Source organism: Artibeus jamaicensis, unplaced genomic scaffold (assembly GCF_021234435.1).
Source record: "Artibeus jamaicensis isolate MK-2021 breed Jamaican fruit bat unplaced genomic scaffold, CSHL_Jam_final contig_3126, whole genome shotgun sequence".
Classification (NCBI taxonomy): domain Eukaryota; kingdom Metazoa; phylum Chordata; class Mammalia; order Chiroptera; family Phyllostomidae; genus Artibeus; species Artibeus jamaicensis.
Window position 1 is genome coordinate 17,988,351 of NW_026521723.1, and position 5,190 is coordinate 17,993,540.

At 41.8% G+C, this 5,190-nt stretch overlaps 1 pseudogene; it reads left to right on the top strand.

Moving 5' to 3' along the window:
* The first annotated feature begins 3,940 nt into the window (after window positions 1-3,940).
* On the top strand, window positions 3,941-4,320 carry LOC119045169 (transmembrane protein 230-like; annotated as a pseudogene).
* The last annotated feature ends 870 nt before the right edge of the window (window positions 4,321-5,190 follow it).

Genomic DNA, 5,190 nt, shown 5'->3' on the forward strand with positions numbered 1-5,190 from the left:
TATCCTTATAATAAAATCCAAATCCCCCTTTACTTGAGCTATTTTAAGTACATTTCTCTTCCCTATAGCCAGATGTGCCCTAATACAAAAATAAAATAAATTCTAGGGCTAAGATTAAGTTTTAGAGACTAAAGCCATGAGTAACCACTGCTATACCCCCAAATGTATATAATTCTTAAAAGCAGAGGATAAAGCCTGTACCATATAGTGTGGGCAGATAGAGCAAGAAAAACAAAAGTGGTAAACTAGCTGCTTTCATGTAAACTTTCTCTTAAATCTCCTTAAATTAATGTTTTCATTTGTATATGAATAAATACATTAGTATGAATATATGCATATGCAAAATATACCAGAATGTTACCTAGGGAAAAAAAGAAGGGAGCGGGCATGAAATCGCATTGTGAAGTTTCGTGACATACATAGAAAGCAAATGATTTAAAATCTATTCTGATAATACTAAAATGCACATATGAAATGTAAACATTCTCTAGTTCTTTTCAGGAAATGTTAAGTAGATGTCTAAATTTTTTATTTTCTTCAGTAATTTTCACTGTTTTAAATGACCCATTGAAAGGCCTCTCTAAACCCATGTATTATTTTAATCAAGTAAAATAGCTTTCTGAGTTATATTCAAATTCCTGTATTTAAATACTTAAATCAGTCTTTATTTTCTGAAAATACTTTGTAAGGCGAATCTGGTGCGTGACTCTTTTCCTCTTCTCTCAGTTGCTTTTTATGGGCATTTCCGTATTCAGGCTAATAGTGCAGCTTCCTTTCCCTTATAAGGGGGCTTGGGGAGGCTTTTCTGGATTCAGTGGAATATTTCTAGTCAGGGTTTGCATTAAAATTAGGATCCGAACATGGGATTCTAAGCTGATGAGGGGTGACCCTCTGAGGGAGAGGTCTGGGTGCTTTCCTGCTCAATGACCCAGCACCAACTTTCCCCCAGGATGGCCTCCAACTGACTCTCATGTGTAGGAGAGAAAAGCCGGGCGAGGGGGATCTGGCCTTCCTTTCTCAGCATCTGTGACAAAAGAAATAATTGGAAATCGACAATTAAGTGACTGGTCCGGGTCAGAAATAAGGAGTCCAGGCTGGCTCAGAGAACAGAAACAGCAAAACAATAACCGTATAAAAACAAGGTAGAGCCCTGGCTGGTGTGGCTCAGTGGATTGAGTGCCAGCCTGTGAAGCAAGGGGTCGCCAGTTTAATTCTCAGTCAGGGCACGTGCCTGGGTTTCAGGACCAGGTCCCTAGTAGGGGGTGCATGAGAGGCAACCACACATTGATGTTTCTCTCCCTCTCTTTCTCCTTCCCTTCCCATCTCTAAAAAATAAATAAAATCTTTCTTTTAAAAAAGAACAAGATAGAACTGTCTAGTGGTTAAGTGCACAGGTACTGAAATCAGGGTACTGGGATTGAAACTCCAGCCTGCCGTTTATGTACTGAGTTTCCTAACCTCTCCGAGTGCTAATTTCCCATCTGAAAAGACACATGGTAATAACAGTACCTCCCTCATAATATTGCTTTGAGGACTAAATGTGATAACAGCTGTAAGATGATTTGATTCTAGCTCATGTGTGACAAATGCTTTATATCAGTGAAATAAAACTCACCACCCTGGAGGAGAGACATGCAGTGAAGGGACAGGGCTTGGGGCAGTAGCATGGAAGGGGATATGGGATAGATACAGGCTGCATCTCATACCGCCTTGTTGTCTGCCTTCACCTGTCACAGAAGTAACTTGTGCTCTTCTGGCTGGGCAGGTGCGCCAGAATGTAATAAAAATAAGAGATTTGGAGACTCCTCAGAAAGCAAAGAACAGCTGTGCCTTTCTCCTCTGCTCAGCTTATTTTTGTTCCCTGTGAAGGCCATGTTAGCTACTGAGATTAAAACACCCCTCTATCTCCCCTCCTCCCCCCCAAACCCACTCTCCAGTGAACCAAGAGATTTAGTGACAGCAGTACCAGTGACAGCATATCTGGCTGTCTGGCTCCTGTGTGCTGGCACCTCTCCATCCCCGCCCATCCCCATCCTAGTTCTGGCTTCCCAGTCAGACTTCTCTGCATAGCAGCAGAGGGTGTGCTCAGCAGCTCTGCCCAATGACAGATGGACCTGCAGCAGCCCCCGATGAGGAGGCCAAGTTGTGATTCAGACTTCAGAGCAGATTCAGAGGGTATTGCTTCTCGGCTGACAGTAACAGCATCAGATTTGGGATTTTGTTGGTGATGGGCACTCTGAGGTCACTTTACAGATTAGTAAAATTCTCTTGTCTACATAACTCTCTTCCTGACTCCCCTGTATATTTACCCTATTCTCCCCTCTCATCCTTCTCCTTAGTTGGTCTCATAAATAACTGCAGATTTCAATGTATTTGGACAGAAGTCCTCTCTCTAATATGAGGACAATAAAGCTTAATTGTGGACTTCTTCGGGAAGGTTCTATTTAAAAATAGATGAGGCTATTCAAAGGAAGCACCTTAGCATGGGTCATCAGCTGGCCTATGCATTCCATAGCCATTTCATTCAGCCCTCAGTTTCCCAGATTCAGGGTCAATCAGACATTATTTCCAGAGCCTGGGATCCTGAACCAGGATCATGTCTGGTGCCTCTCATTGCCCTATTACACCCAGCTGATCTTATCTACATGCATATCGATTCTGCAAAGCACATAGACCTGTTGTTGATTGCATCAAGGTATTTATGACATAAGGACCATACCAGAGCACTAGGGTTTGACAGGGGTGCCCCAGAGACTGCTGTGAGTGAGTATAGAGAGAAGAAAGCTGGAGCCTTTGAACCTCCCTCCCCAATTCAACACTGCTCTGTGAGTTTTGTATCTTTGGTTTTGTGGTGGACATTCTCTGTTTGCTTATTTAAATGCATTCTCTGGCCTTCCCCATCTTGCTCTTTGTCTCCAGGAAGTTGACTTCTGTGGACTGTGTCTTTTGGCTTCCCTTGACCTCTAGCTTTCCACTGGGTTCAGGAGATTGAGGGCAGGAGAGAGAAGCAGAAGTGTTTATCCCCCTGACTTCCCTTCTAGGCTGTAGTTTGGTAATGGCTGCATTCCTTTGCCAAAGTCCACAGCTTCCAGCTGATGGTCTCCTCTTACAGCCATAGTTCTTGCCTGCTTCTGGTAACTGCTCTATGCACTCTCTTGCCCCTTCAGGCCTAGAGGTGGCCATGCCATCCCACCTGTAATACTTTCACTTCCTTTGCAGGTTTCCCTTTACCCTACCCAATATTTTTGAGTACTCCTCTCATTAAACCCTCTTCACTCACTCTGTCCTGAGTTTTCCATCTGTGATTGAATCTTCCATACTAGGACTGTGACTGGTTCAGTGTCCTGTTGTAGGATTTTGTTTAGTAAAGGAGTCTACCGCTAAATAAAACTGCAACACTGGATCAATCAGAAGCCTTATAAAAACAAATGCACATACTTTGTGAGTGTGAATACCCAAAATGGCTAAAGTAATAATACTTTAAAAAAAACACTAACTTAGATGATTTTTAGCATAAATTTTAAAGTTTCTATTGAAGGATACATAAATTTAGTACTAAATTTAGTTACTAAATAGAGGCTAAAATGTTTGGCATCAGATAGACTTGAATCCAGACTCTGACACTTACTATCTGTGTGATTTTGAATAAGTTATTTAACCTTTCTAAGCCTCAGTTTCTTCCTTTGCAAAATGCAATTGATCAACAACACGGGTTTGAACTGCGTGTATCCTCTTATACACAGATTATTTTCAGTAAATACTGTAAGTGTAATTTCCTCATGACTTCCCTATTAACATTTTCTTTTCTCTAGTTTGCTTGATTGTAAGAATGTAGTATACATTGTCATGAGCGTCTCTGTTTCCATCAATGAACAAGTGAGCTGTTGGCTAGTGTCGACTTGACACATTGCACCGACTGCCACTGTGTTGGTGTATTACGATGCCATCTCAAAACAACCTGGCTCCTGGAACCCCCAGTAGTAAAGCGAAATACTCAGGGCTCTGTAGCACGGATGATGGTTACATTGACCTTCGGTTTAAGAAAAGTCCTCTTAAGATCCCACATAAGGCCATTTTGCTTGCTATAGTGCTTTTATTGATTGGCACCTTTCTCAGTATCATAGGCTCCTTCCTGCCAGAGAGTTATATCAGCCAGGGGGGCAGGGAACAGGGTGGGATGAGGAGCAAACCTGCGCTCCTGTGCTGATCAGTGGCGTCCTAGTGTTCACACCAGGATTTTCCCACCTTCGCACCACCTGCCATGCGTCCAAAGGCTACCTGGGTTACTCCTGCAATGACCTTCCAGACTTTGACGACTAGCACCCACCTAGCCCTGAGTTCAGATGGGTCTGAACTCAGCTACGATGCTGAGCAGAAACTATGGCTAAGGGCTAAGGAATCCTGCAGTTTGCAGATGTTTAACAAAACAATGCCCAAGTTTTATGGGTCGGTCCTAGAGATATTAACCGAGCTTACAATTAACTAATTAGGGCACACTCTGTTTTTCAGCTCCTGGACCTGACTAAGAGCTGACAAATTTCTCTAAGTGAATTTGTATCATGGAGGAATAGCAATGTTAATTGGGAAAAGTGGGTGGTCTATTCTGTAGCGGAAAGTGTTGCTGCTGCCACCATTTTTGGAGCTGAGCATTTTCAGAAATAGTCTGTATTGTCAGTTTTTTCTTGTGGCAAATGGAAGAATTCAGTATGTCAAACTTATCATTACTAAGTAATTTATTTTGAAAATATCTAGGTGTCTTATCCTCTATGCTTTAACTTCATATTCTAGTGAAAGACCTTGGCAAAATCAAATATTAGTGTAAATGCATCTGTAATATTTTTACATGCTTTCTTACTAAGAGCAACAGGAACTTTTTAAACCTCACACCAAGTTTTGAAAATGTAAACACTTTCTTTGTTCACCATGTCTCAGCCAGTTTTTATCTGGTTCACCAATAGGTTGGGTACCATATAATTTGGGTAATTCTATCCTTTATAGATGAAGATGTTCCACTGAGTGAAAAAGGGATTAAGCAAAGAAAAAAAACCCTTGTAGACACAGACAATAGTGCGGTGATTACCAGAGGGAAGTGGGGTTACCGGTGGTAGAAAAGGATATAGGGGAATAAAGGGTGATAGAAGGAGACTTGACTTGGGATGGTGAACACAATATACAAATGATGTACTATAG